General features: G+C 38.5%; 1 protein-coding gene across 7 annotated transcripts in view; it reads left to right on the top strand.

The window, feature by feature from the left end:
• The window catches only part of GABRB2 (gamma-aminobutyric acid type A receptor subunit beta2), a 247403-nt gene that overhangs the window by 70734 nt on the left and 162104 nt on the right, over window positions 1-14565 (top strand). Inside the window, exon 1 of one of the 7 annotated variants that reach the window (XM_048860139.2) lies at window positions 9526-9661. The exons of the other annotated variants lie outside the window; for them this stretch is intronic. The gene's annotated coding sequence lies outside the window, so the exon portion shown is untranslated. Of the gene's footprint in view, window positions 1-9525; window positions 9662-14565 lie in introns of those variants that run through there. 7 annotated transcript variants of the gene reach the window in all.

The raw sequence follows: 14565 nt of genomic DNA, 5'->3' as shown, positions 1-14565 counted from the left end.
CATTAGTTGCTTAGATCCTGTCATGGTACTACAGTGATGAGGGCCATGCAAATGCCTGAACAGTTACATATATTAAGGGTGAGATATTCAAACTATTCTCTGTGTTCGTAATGCTCAGTCAGTGTGAGAAAATGTTACAATCTATCATGCGAAAATATTTTGGGGTTTGGTCATAGAAAGTAACGTAAGAATCGGTTTGTCCTTTACTCAGCTCCTGTAGGCTTGAACTAAAGTAATTTTGCTGATGTTTAAAACAGACAAAACTCTTTATCCTTATTCTCATGTATTTTCTGAGATTCAACAATTTGGATGAAGGAGATACAGTTATAAGAGAAGTAATACTAAAACTTATCACCAGTATAGTACTTTTCCCGGTGATCTCAAAGCCCTCTGCTATCTTCGGGGGGGAGGCTAGGAGAACTCATTAACTGAAGATAGCAAAGGGCTTTGAGATCACCAGGAAAAGTACTATAAAAAAAGTTGCGATTAACTGCCGTTTTAATCACACTGTTAAACAATAATAGAATACCAATTTAAATGTATTCTAAATATATTGGATGATTTTCTACATTTTCAAATATATTGATTTCAATTACAACACAATACAAAGTGCATACTGCTCACTTTATATTATTATTTTTTATTTAAAATATTTGTAGAAAAGATAAACCAAAGAAATAGTATTTTTCAATTCACCTCATACAAGTACTGTAGTGCAATCTTTTTAATGTGAAAGCGCAAGTTACAAATGTAGATTTTTTTTTTATTTTTTATTTTTGCATAACTGCACTCAAAAGCAAAAGAAAGTAAAATTTCAGAGATTACAGGTCGAAGCATGAAAGGGCATACAAATGTTTCACATATCTGTTTTGTAAATACCTTGCAACATCGGCTCCAACAGTGCCATGTACACACCCGTTCTCACTTTCAGGTGACATTGTAAATGAGAAGCAGGCAGCATTATCTCCCGTAAATGTAAGCAGACTTGTTTGCCTTAGCGATTGGCTGAACAAGGAGGACTGAGTGGACTTGTATGAGGTGAATTGAAAAATACTATTCCTTTTGTTTATCTTCTTTACAGTGCAAATATTTGTAAAAAAAATAATATAAAGTGAGCAATGTACACTTTGTTCTGCGTTGCGGTTGAAATCAATATATTTGAAAATGTTAGAAAAACATCCAAAAATATTTATAATAAATTTAAAATGGGATTCTATTATTGTTCAACAGTGTACTTAAAACTGCAATTAATTGTGACTATTTTTTTTAAATCTAGTTAATTTGTTCTGTGTTAATCACATGCATTAACTGCGATTAATTGACAGCCCTAGTATTAAGTAGTATTAGAGCCATTTATACACTGAATATCAATTGAGGACAGAGAAGTAAAGTGATTCTCTCAAGATAACACAGCCAGTCAGTAGTACATCTGGGAATAGAACACAGAATTCTTAAATTACTAGTCCAATCTGTTACTCTAAATTTTCACAATTTAACCTGAGTATCCCGGCGCCAAGGTACTGCACAGTAGCCTCCAAAGAATGTAGTGTATACATGGTGATGTGCACCCCCTACTCGCAATAGAGGGTTCCAGGCTCTGTGCGGGTGGAACAGTTCAGAAAGTAAATTCTTCCCCACGTGTAACCCAGAGCTGCTTTTCAGACCTAGGGTCTGGAATAGCTGCCTCAGAGATCCTTTGTGTCAGCTGTGAGGAGTTACTGGTGCCATTGCATCCATATGAATTTGGATCTGAACCTCTTCCCACCCTTACTGTGGCTTTCAATACCAGCTTGTTTCCACAATAACCATCTCTGCGATGCAGAGGGAGTACGCTGGCTCAACCAGAATCCCATACGTGTGGCTTAATTGATGCATGAGGCCTTGTGCTGGCTTGCTGCACCATGGATGGATTTCCCCCAGGGAAACTGAGAGATCATTGGCATTTCAGCAAGAGACTGCTTGTGACAAGTATTACACTTAAGTTTCATACTTTCAAATTGGGAGAACTTCTCTGGATAAGGAAAGCAGTTAACAATGACCTTTATATGTCACATGGAAATGTCTCATAAGAGTCCCTTTTAATTTAAATTTCAATTACACTCTGTACGGCTGGATGAGACTACATGGGAAGGAAGCCATAGGATTCGGAGTGAAAATCACTGCTATTCTTGTAAAGCAAGAGATGTGTCATAATCAAAGCCATTGCGTTTGAGTTGATATATAAATGTTTGTGGTTCGTGCATGAACTAACCTGCTGCCAAGTAGTGGATTTCAAATCTATATGCTCTACTCACTGATTAACCCGTTGTGTGCTCAGGCAGATATACTGTGTAAAACTTGTATGAACAAGAGGATGGAAATATTTGGGGTGTTTGAGATTTTGCTTGTTCAGCACCTGCTGAAGCTATGCTCTCATTTCAGTGATTTAAAATCTAATCATTTGAAAGAATAAACAAAATAGTTTTAGCTAATGACTTTGCCAGGCTGTTAAAACTAAAATATTAAACAAAACTGACAGCTGTATGGTGTAGGTGCAAAATCAATCAAATATATCAGTAGAATTTTCAACAGTGCTCATCAGCATGACCTAACTCTTCCCATTAAGGTCACTGGTAGTTTTGCCATTGATTTAATGCTTTAAGGCCAATGCTGAGCACTACTGAAAATCTCCACTGCAACATTTTATACAGTACAGTGTATTTGTGGGTTCTGGTGTGTGTACAAAATGGATTTTTCTTTTAATATATTATGAGAGTTTTCCACTGTAGGTGTGACAAATAAAATATTGTTAGTCTGTGTGTTAAACAAAGTTAGTTGGAGTTATTTTATGGAATGCAATTAAATTTGATTATTTTGTGTGTGTGTTTATGTCCATTTCAGTGACTGGTGGACACTTTGGAGAGTTTCATTACTTGGTTATGGATGCTTGAATTTCAGGTGTACACAGGCAATGAGTATATGTTAAGATAATATGAAAAAGCACGAAAAATCAAAAATAAAGTTAAAAACTGGACAGATATTTGGTCCATTTTTATCATGTCAATACAGACACTATTAGTACAATGAAGTCTTCATACTGATGGTTTTGATTCAACACATTGTGGAAAGGACTAGTGCAGGCTTTACAGGTCTCTATTAATCCAGTTATTCTGTTTCTTTGACTTTTAAAATACTGTCGATTACCAGACAGTCTTGGAAGGGCTTAACTGAGGTACATGTTTCTGTGCAGTTTATATTTGGTATTTCCATATGGGCAATTTAAACAAAAGATTTTATTTTCATCCTCACAAATATGCACCAGAAGCCTGACCGTGGTTTGAACACTCCCTTATCAAGCTACCCAATGAGGGAAGAGAGATTTGGAGGAAAGATTTGGAAAGCCTCCATGATTCCTGGTTCTGACCTGTGAATTAGTTGGCTTTCTGCATCCTCTTCTAGTCCTCTGTCAGGAGCCAAGAAAATAATGCAAAACTGGCAGCTGCAAAAATCATTCATGATGCAGGAATGGGCTTGATATAAGAATGTAGAGAGACAGAAATGGAATTTCTTGAGTCCCTAAATTCCATAATCTCTTTTATAGAATAAGTGCACTTCATGGTACCAAAATGATACACTTACAGAACAGGAGTTTGATATTCACCAATTTCCTGTGTCTCTGAGAATGAGGAGGACCCAATTGTCATTACACCTTCTTTGATATATACATTGTTGTGAAACACAACATTTTATTGGAGTATTTGATCTATATCACATCAAACTCATGATCAAATGTCTGCTTTTCACGCTATGTAATAACTTGTCCAAGATCATGTGTTAATGATCCAATACGGGTTGAATGTAATTTGGAGAAGCTGGATATAAATTAGATGCTAGAATTAGCTGGAAATTTTTCAAATAAAATTATCATAACATGGCAAAAGAGTAAAATGTATTTTGATTCTCTCCACATTTTCTGACCAGCTGTGCTACTGTGTTTGTGCTTCGGTTTCTGATATGTGCTGAGCCACCACCTGTCCTGCTCCAGAATGGCAGGATTTTCACTTAGATACGCTCCTGCAATTTTCTAGAAAAGTATATTTTTAATTTCAAAGTGATATTTTGGTTTACATCACTTGAGAAATCAGGAGATGAACAGATGAGTTTTACATATGGTTACGGACTGGGCTGATGAACCAGCCATAAGGTTTCTTTTTATTTAAGGGAAGTAGCTCTCTGAGGTTGATGCAGATCATTTACAGACCAAATGAGTGATAAGCTAATCTTGGATTGTTTTATTTCTACTTTTGTAGGTTCTCTATCCACAGTTCTGAATTCAGTGTCTTCTGCCCAATTTTGTTCATACATACTCTTTTTTGGGTAGTTGTAAAAATAATTCAGAAAGACTTCTTAAGAAAAGGCTGGGTTTTGCTGTAGGTTTTGAATCTTAAAAGTTTGTGGCAGATGGGGTCAGATAGTTCCAGATGTTCCCTCTAAGGATTTTTTAAAAAATGAAAATAGACGGAATTGGAATTTGTGTTAATACTAAATAAATAAATCTTCACTCTCTTGTTCCAATCAGTCATTTTTAATTTTCCTTTTCTTGGCTTTTATCAGAGGAGTCGAGCTTCTGTCTTGCTCCTGACGTTCCCCAGTTGCTGAATCAACCCTTGTGGAGGCAACACTTCCAGTCCGATTTAGAAGTTATAGATGCGGTTCATGATGCTGTTCTATGTACTTTTCCCTCAGTTTTCTCTCCCTGTTCCTGCTTCCTTTCTGGTCTGTCCTGTTGTCTTTTTCTCCCTTCTTCTTCTTCCTGTTGTGACAGACCCAGACCAGTGGGGTACAGGAGTCTGGTAGAAGGCAAATATACTGGCCACTGGATGAATCTGTTCCCTGAGTGATCAGAGCAGGGGCCTGCAAGGAGCAGGGAGTGAGAAGGCGTGCTGCTGGAGGACTGAGGAGTACAAACATTATCAGACACCAGGAGGAAGGTCCTATGGTGAGGATAAAGAAGGTGCTGGGAGAAGGCCATGGGGAAGTAGCCCAGGGAGTTGTAGCTGTCACACAGCTGTTCCAGGAGGCACTCTAGACAGCTGCATTCCACAGGTCCCTGGGCTGGAACCTGGTGTAGAGGGTGGGCCTGGGTTCCGCACATCCCCCCAACTCCTGATCGGACACAAGAGGAGTTGACCTGGTCTGTGAGGAACACCAGAAGGGAAGGTCTAATTTGGAAAGGGATCTGGCCTGTCCCTAACCCACTCGGTGGGACACAGAGAGACTGCAGGGATTGTTCTCCATTTCCCCGATGCTGGGTAGTGATGAGGTTAGCTGAGTGAATGGCAGGTTTGAGCCTCTAGCAGAAGCAGCCAAACTGAGAGCTACCGTGAAACTCTGAGGCGAGCAAATCCGCCAAAAAGTGCAGGACCCACTAAGTCAGAGGAGGAACTTTGTCACACTATATTTGTTCTTTCTCTTCTAATTCCTGCATACCTTCTGCTGGACCCTGAGCTATCAACAGGGAAAAAGGAAGTGTGGCATCTTAATTCAGAGCATAATTCCCCCCCCCCCCCCCCCCGCGCGCCCACTGCATACATCAGGCAGTATAAACACCATGTGAAGTCACAGCAGTGGGACTGATGCAATGGCTGGTGTTCCACGTGGCAGTGACATCCCACAGTTTTCAGTTTTTTGGTTAATCAGAGCTAATATTAGAGAGGAAGAGGAATAAAGAATGATCCATTGGCTTGGGTACTAGCCTGGGATTTGAAAGATCCAAATTCAGTTCCCCCCTTTGCCATATACTTCCTTTGTGACCTTGGACAAGTCCCTTGGTTTATTTTTGCCTCGGTTTCCCATCTTTAAAATAGGAATAATATTTCCTTACCCTCACCAGCATGTTCTGAGGATAAGCAGATTAAAATATTAGAGACACAAGCTTGTCTCTGTCACCAGCAGAAGTTGATTCAATAAAAGATATTATCTCACCCACCTTGTCTCTGTAATAGGCTTGGACCAACATGGCTACAATAACAGTGCATAGATTAAAATACTGTGAGATATTTAGATACCAAAGTAATGGGGGGCATATAAGCATTATCTCATTGTTTCTTTGTACTCCCACATCTGTCTGTATTTTTTGTTCCATGTCTTTTTTGATCATTCTTAAGGTTAAAATGATTTTTCCTTTCCATATTAACAAAAGTGGAATGCACATCCCAGATAGAGACTGTACATTTTTTCAGGGAGTTCATTGAGATCTTAAAAGGTTTTACTGTTGTGGGAGAAGATAATAAGGCTGTTATAACTATTAAAAACTGATAAAGCATGAGACACAGATGAATTTCTTCTCAGAATTATGGTGGAAGTAGCAAGGGAAATGGGAAGGCCTTTGGCTAAAATGTTTGATAGTTCAAAGTGCATGGATTGTATCAGAGAACTGTGGAATGTTTAATATACTGTGTTTCCCATATTAAGAAAAGGAACGGGAAGATCTAGGGAACGATAAATCCACAAGCCAGACTTCAGCTCTGGGGAAGATATTGAAACACAGAGCGAGCCAAAATTGCAAAATATGATATGAGATAGTTGAAAAAGTAGATCCATATCTGGAAGAGGGCACCTGGTATTTTGATATTTGTTTTTATCCCAAATCGGGACAAAAAGTTAAAATACTAAAATTTTCACAGAACAAAAAGTTCTAAAAATTTCAATTCAGAAATGGCAAAAAAGAAAAACGTTGGAATTCTTTATCCAAACAAAGCATTTTTGTTTTGAAAAATCAATTGGAAATGAAATGTTTTGTTTCAAAATGTTGGTTCAAAATGAAATATTTTGTTAAAAATTTCCTGTTGAATAATTGGAAAATATAGTGGAAATTAGCATTTTTCAACAACAACAAAAAAAGATTTAGGGGAAAACCCCATAATTAGGAATATTTTTAATTGAAACATTTTCACTAGCTCTAGTGACTAATAGCATTGTCAAGTGAGAACACAACATAAGTTTAGCAGCCAGTGTGAACTGCCATTTCCACCGACCGTTGTTTCAAAATGATAATGTCTCTTCCAAAAAGAAAAGGAGGACTTGTGGCACCTTAGAGACTAACAAATTTATTTGAGCATAAGCTTTCGTGAGCTACAGCTTACTTCATCAGATGTATTCAGTGGAAAATACGGTGGGGAGATTTATATACACTGAGAACATGAAACAATGGTGTTATCATATACACTGTAAGGAGAGTAATCACTTAAGATGAGCTAATACCAGCAGGGGGGCAGGGGCGGACCTTTTGTAGTGATAATCAAGGTGGGCCATTTCCAGCAGTTGACAAGAATGTCTGAGGAACAATGGGAGGAGGGGGAATAAACATGGGGAAATAGTTTTACTTTGTGTAATGACCCATCCACTCCCAGACTCTATTCAAGCCTAAGTTAATTGTATCCGGTTTGCAAATTAATTCCAATTCAGCAGTCTCTCATTGGAGTCTGTTTTAGAAGGCTTTTTTTGTAATAGTGCGACTTTTAGGTCTGTAATCAAGTAACCAGAGAGATTGAAGTGTTCTCCGACTGGTTTATGAATGTTACAATTCTTGACATCTGATTTGTGTCCATTTATTCTTTTACGTAGCGACTGTCCAGTTTGACCAATGTACATGGCAGAGGGGTTCCCCCTCCCCCCCCCGCTCTCCTGCTGTAGCTCACGAAAGCTTATGCTCAAATAAATTTGTTAGTCTCTAAGGTGCCACGAGTACTCCTTTTCTTTTTGCGAATACAGACTAACATGGCTGCTACTCTGAAAAAAAGGCTCTTCCAGTGATTCACAGTAATGGCAATATTTCAAATGACATTTTTCATGAGATGAATGTAAAATGTTGAGGGATAAAGAACTTTCTGCTATTTTTGGGGAAAGTAACTACCTACACTTATTTCATTTATAACACTTTCTGACTCTCAATGCTCAATTAATTCTTTTTATTCTTCGTTTCCTAGGGAATTCAAGCACATAGAGTTAGCACAGTAGCTCACAATCTGTCTATTGAAATGTGACCGAGTATTGTCCTGACAGGGAAGTTCACAGCAAGCTTAGAATAATAAATGTGTTATGTCATCTTGCCTACCTCACTGGGCCCAAAGTAAAATTATCTTAGAACTCTGCCATATTTATTAGATGCTGGCATGCGTTGAGGTTTTAAGCAGTTGCACCAGTATTCAGGGGCGTATTTACTGTTTGAAGTATACACAAATATTAACACTTAACTGGCATAAAAGTGTATGTGGTGAGGAGACAACTGATGCACTAACCTTTCTGGCCATCATACATTTGCTACTGATACACCTCTCTTGCAACTGGTGTTGAGATTCAGCTTCTAGAACTAATGGAGCCTGCTTTCTGATGACCCTGTATGAGATGTAACTATCCTCATCTTGGTTGAGCCCTGGCCTAATTCCAACCTAGGTTGTGATATCATAAAACGCATAGATAAGTCAAGGTATAATTAATGAGGGTACAATGACTGTTAAATATTTAGTGTCTAGGCGCCTGCAGTAATTTTTTAGCAGATTTTTTTGCCCTGCAGGATAATCACATGCATTTCTTTTTCATCTCGGTACATCAGTTATTCTCTTGGAAGTGCCACCATTCAGTGTATTCTCTTTGCTGAAGTGTTGGGTTGCTGTGCAAATTGGACTTCATAGCAGCTTCCACAAGCTTGTCATCAGTATGGAAGCAAACACATGTGCTTATTTAAAATGGTCTTTTTACTTTAATACTGTCAGCTCTCTGCAGTGTCTGACAGTTAAGAGAGAATAAGCCTAGCACAGACTGTGGGTGGGTGTGGGGGGGAATAAGCATTTAAAATACTGAAAAAGGCCTGCATGACATGACACTGTTCCTGTGTGTTTTTTTTTCCATCCTCACACTCTTCAATCACCATTAAATCTCTACATACAGTTGAAGATTCTACGGGTTATTTGTCTGAGTGTAGCTGAACCAGATATTTTGTGTCTATTCCCACAAGATGTGTATGTAAATAGGAAAGAAACACATTAGTTTGAGGTGCAATAGGTAATCTCTGGTGTATTAGACCATGATATATAAATGCTTATGAGAACATACCTGTGGGAGATTTGTGCTCTCTGGAGTACATTGCCTCTTTCAAGGCATCAGTTTGTCACTAACAGATTAATGAACCATTTTAGAGAACTTCTTGGGAATCAGCAGGGCAGAGAAGTAGAAGAATCTGTGAAAGTGTTTAATAGTAATGAACTGCTGCTGGTGTTGATTCACATGCAGTTGAAGAATGACATTAAAAATAACTGACAAATTGCATTTGCCAAGATCCATTTCCTTTTTTAGATCCACCTTCAGTGCATTTGGTAAGGTGCTGAGGAGATATTAGTTTAAGGGGACACCGTTAATTTTAGGTTTAGAATTCAATTTTGTGTAAACATACGTACACTCATCCAGAATCTGTGTTCATGATTAAAAATAATAATAATAAATACTAATGACTCTGTTCTCCCTTCTGTGGTTACAGGTTGTTTAGGGGAAAGGAACCTCTCTGAGCTGCTGCTTGGAATTTCATACTCATTTTCCTGCCCTGTATTTTCCACCTCTGTGGGGTTCCAGTACCTGAGTCCAAGTATTTCCCAATGCCAATTTGAGCTTGTGGGATCTGAAGGCGGTAAGGAGCTCTAAGGATGCCCCACTTACCTCTGTTCTGCTTAGTCTATTTAGCCTTTGTTGGAGTTACTCCTCCATGGGCTTCCCCTGCCATAGCTGTCCTTTGAAGTCATCCTTCCTTCCCCAACCCATAGACAGACATGAAGGGCAGCTCTACTGCAGTGAGGGGAATGAAGCTGTAGGTGGCTGCCCTGTGCCAGCCCTCACTCCGACCATACTCCTTGAAGTAGCTGGAATCCTATGGTAGCCTTCTGTGGGGGTTTCTGTAGGATACAGAATACAGCGAATGAACTTCTGGTAATGCAGGCTCCCCTCTGTGTACAGACAGATGTAATTATGGAACCATAAAACGTGGCTCCAATCTACATCAGATTCAAATAGTATTGTCAGTATAATCTCCTCTATTTGAGACCTCATGTTTATTTTTTGGAGATTATTATGATGTGACTGGGACTTGAGATGAGAAATAAGCAATAGAAATAAGTATATTTTGAGGAAGGAAGATTCAGAATTTATGGTTTTAGTTTTAAAGAATGGAACAAAAATAAAACCCTAGTATCTGACACATGATCCAAGTTGTTTCTGATTTCATAATTTCCATGAGGCATCAGAGATTCTTTGAGGCCATTATAAGATAATAGAATTAATTAAGCTAACTTTACATTAGTACATTAGTAAAGGGAATATGATGAATGGTGGTATTTTATAGTTTTGAAATTAACTCTAAATCTTAGAATAATTTTTATTTTAAAATTATTTTAAATATAATACTCTGAGGCCTGTGCATGATTTTTCTTTTATAATTAATATTTTGTAGGGTGCTCACCCAGATAGGGCTGTATGCATTATTCAGTATTCATTGAAGTTGTTCAAAACTCTAGCCTCAGCCTCTCTCAACTTATTTCCTCATCTGTAAAATGGGAGTAATACTTAGCAATTGTACAGTGCTTAGCATGTGAAAGCACTGCATAAACATTAATTAACAATAATATTTATCTCACAGTGGTGTTTTGAGGAGTAATTAATGTATTTGCAGGAAAGAGCTTTTGAAGTGCAATATGTATTCATGATGGTGTGCCAACTTTTATTCTATATTGCTAAGGGCATTTTCATAAAAGTAAATTGTGATGTCACAAGCACAGGTTGGTAACTTCAAACGGGAAATAAGCTTAAGAAGCAGATGGATTCTGAAAACAATAATTCTGTAGTTGTTCCTAGACATACCAAAGTGTGTAAAAATAAAATAGAAAATGTCCAGATCAGCAGAATTATTTTATGAAATAAACTACTTTCAAAAAATTTTCCAGGAGCATATTTTCTGCTGGTTAACTATCTTCTAGTTAATATTTCACTACTTTTCAGTAGTAGCTACTATCATGTTTGAGACCACCACAGCTAACCTTAACAGTCAAAACAGTATTCGGATATCCTTTCTACAGTGAATCAAGGGTTAAGAATGGCAAAAGGGAAACCAGACTCATCTAAGTATTTTAAACATGCTGTCCAAGTGATAGAAAATAAATGCTCTATCACTGTATGGTTGAGCATTAAACCAAAAAATGGCTAAAATTTTCAAACTTGGTGCCTAAAATTAGGCACTAGAAATAAGTGGCCAGTTGATGCAGAGGATCTGAGCACCCAGAGTTTGTAATGTTTCCAGATTATGGGTATTTTTCACTAACGTTACAATTAAATGGAAACTACACTTTTTCCAAGCAGAGCTAAGTTTTTTTTTTGTTTGTTTGTTTTTAAGAAAGGAAGAACAAGAATAGTAACACACACTTGACTACCATTGCTTTAACTTTTTCACAGGGACAAAGTTACTTGGAAGATTTTTTTTTAAAGTAACAGTTTCACAGCCACCTCATGCTCTGATATGAAAATCATTTCACAGGTTATGCTAGAATTAATGGTACTGTCAGCTGTGTGAGAGCTGATAGAAAAGTTCAATCATGGACATCAGAAAAGGGGGATGAAATTATTTTTTGAGAAAATGAGCATATTTCTAACCTAACATGGAGTGAATAAAATAGATTTCACTGAACATGTATATGTGTCTATAGCAGTGGTTCTCAATCAGGGGTTATAAGAGAAACAAATATCATTTGGCTTTTGCTGGTTGGAAGATGTGCCGAGGATTAAATTCTTTCGTTATCGAAGACTCTACTCCCTCTGCACACTTTCTTGGGGAAAAGGAGGGCCAGATGGAGCAATTCAGTGGCACTTTTAAATTAGCCAGTGTGTTCACCTCTTAGTGACACACTTCCTCTTCCCCCGTTTCCCTTGCATGTATACACTGTAAGAGTCATAAGTGACCTGGTGAAGATTATTTGAGGGCATGTCTATGCTACCCTACAGTTTGGATTATGGGGGTGTGAATAGCAATGCTCACCAAAGTGCTATGTTGTAACTCCTGCGCTGGACCCCTCGGGTGCGAACTAAAAGTTCCTGGTTCATGTTACCATAATATCTTTGAAGTCTCTCTACCTCTCTCTTCATTCTTCTGATTGCTAGCACTACATTTTGCCACTTATCTCTGTCTTTGCTATAGGAGGAGAGACTTTCCTCTCTGGGAAGCCCTAATAGCCATTTTCTCCTGCTTGGTGAGTGGGAAAAGGGATCTCTGGTGTTTCAGACGCTGGCCTTTTTTTGTGAACATAAGACTTGTCCCGGACACCAGGAATGTGGTTTTATGAGGTCACATCTTTAAGTAAAATATGAGAATGATCTAGCAACAACTCATCCAGCGTAGGTCATACTTCTGTAAATTACACCACCTTGGACAGGGCTGCTGTCAGTTCCCTTCCCCCACCCCCTCATTCTATCTAGTGGATGATTACCATCAGCCCCCCACCTCATTAACCTAGTCGGAGCACTGTTGCTGGTACCCCACTGTTCTCCTGTCATATTGAGGGTTAAGGAAGAGGGGATTGTCTCCTTACTGTTACCAGTATTATGCGCTCCTACATTGCGGAGGCCAATGTAAATAACTTAAGGCTGAGTGCTAATCACAGATAGTGATGGGTGAATACCCAAAAGTCTGGAAAGTTCTGTTGGTTTGAGGAAGCATCCAAAAGTTAAGCCACTTTTCCAGGCCTCTGGTCTGCAATATTGGGCAGGAAATCTTAACAGCAACATCATTCCTTCCAGATTTCTAGTTGGTGCAGAAATATACCATACTGTATTATACCATTGTTGTTTTCACGATAAGAGCTCCTGTATTTTAGTTATGGTGAAAACAGCTTCTACAGCACAGACGCACTGTATTTTATTGAGTGCATCTGTGCTGTGAAAATTGTCCTGTAGAAACATCTCCACTCCATCACTAATACAGAAGGCTAGATAGCTTTATATTTTAGGGGAAATATTAGCAAAATAATCTGCTTAATGAAACAAACAAAAAAACCATTACCAACTTCTTGCCAAACAAAATGCAGCAAAATGAGTTCCTCTGCAAAGAAAAGTCATGTTATAGAATACCGAAATAGTATTTTTCTCTAGAAATGAGTGTTCAGCCTGTCCATTTGCAAGCGAGGGTGCAAAGGATAGAAGTTGGCTAGAGTGCTATTTGGCTCAATGAAGATTAAAGAAACAGGTTAATCAAAACTTCCAGTCAGCTCTTTTTGTTTGATTGTTTTTGAAACTGCTGACCAAGTTAGGATTACACAACCAATTCTCACTGAAGAGAACATTTTTGTGTTCTTGTGTTCATTTTTGTGTACAGGAAACCACAAATGTTTCCTGTAAGGGAAATTCTGCTTCAATGTGCAGGATGTGCCACTTGGAATGTAGCTGTTGCCATGTGTTATATGATGTTGCAAGTATTTCTAGATTGTGCATCACTTTGTCACTAGAAAGGCATCAAGGTTCAATGTACAATCCTGAAGCCTTAAAAATTCTACCTTTCTTGCAGGAGGGGAGTGTCATTTGAACAGGAACTCATTGTTATGCAGTGGAAATTTCCTTATGGGACTGATGGAATTGAACATCACCCACATATAATAAGCAAACACATTGTGACTGTCTTTGCCACACTGAGATGTTTAGGTACAGAGATGGAGAAAATCCTAGGCTGAATGCCAGATAGAACTGGGAACCTCCATTTAGTGTGGACAAAGAGATGTATTCTGCAGTACATTTCAATGTAGCCCAGTCTCATATGTATTTTTGGCAGTAGTGAATTTTAGAGGTGAGGGTCTGCTGAGAATGCTCTGCCTCCAGCACCTCCAAGTTTCAACCTTATATTAAGCGTTCCCGATGAGCTATGCTGGGTCATGGAGGAGCAAGCAATCTGTTACATAAATTAAGTCTAAACCAGTTAGGACTTTATAAATGGCAATTGAAACCTTGAACTGACAGCCAGTGCTGAGTGATGAGTGCAGCTGTCATGTGGTTTCAACAGTTTGCTTCTCTGAAGTCAGGTAACTGCATTCTGTAGAAGCCAAAGCTTCCTCGAGCCCTTCATAATAAGTCCAGGTAACCTGGCGTAGCAGTAAAAAGTCATGGGTAAACTTGGTCTGTATCTGAAAGAACATGATCTTCTGGTCTGCCACAGATGAGATCTCTCTCCCTCTCTCTCTCTCTCTCTCTCTCTCTCTGATGCAATCTAGGACTTGAAGCTTACTGAATCTAATGAATGAAGTGAGCTGTAGCTCACGAAAGCTCATGCTCAAATAAATTGGTTAGTCTCTAAGGTGCCACAAGTACTCCTTTTCTTTTTGCGAATACAGACTAACACGGCTGTTCCTCTGAAACCTGAATCTAGAAAGGTACATAGACTGCAAACCACTTCAACAGTGACTGGCCAGACAGCCATAAGTGAGCCAGTGCTTATAGATTTTATGAGCCAGCAACATCTCTGTTTGTTCTGGATTGAGTTTTAGGCCATTTGATTTTCATTCAAGT

This window comes from Caretta caretta, chromosome 8 (assembly GCF_965140235.1).
Source record: "Caretta caretta isolate rCarCar2 chromosome 8, rCarCar1.hap1, whole genome shotgun sequence".
Taxonomy (NCBI): domain Eukaryota; kingdom Metazoa; phylum Chordata; order Testudines; family Cheloniidae; genus Caretta; species Caretta caretta.
The sequence above is the reverse complement of the archived record's forward strand: the minus strand, read 5'-3'. Positions and strand labels throughout refer to the sequence as shown.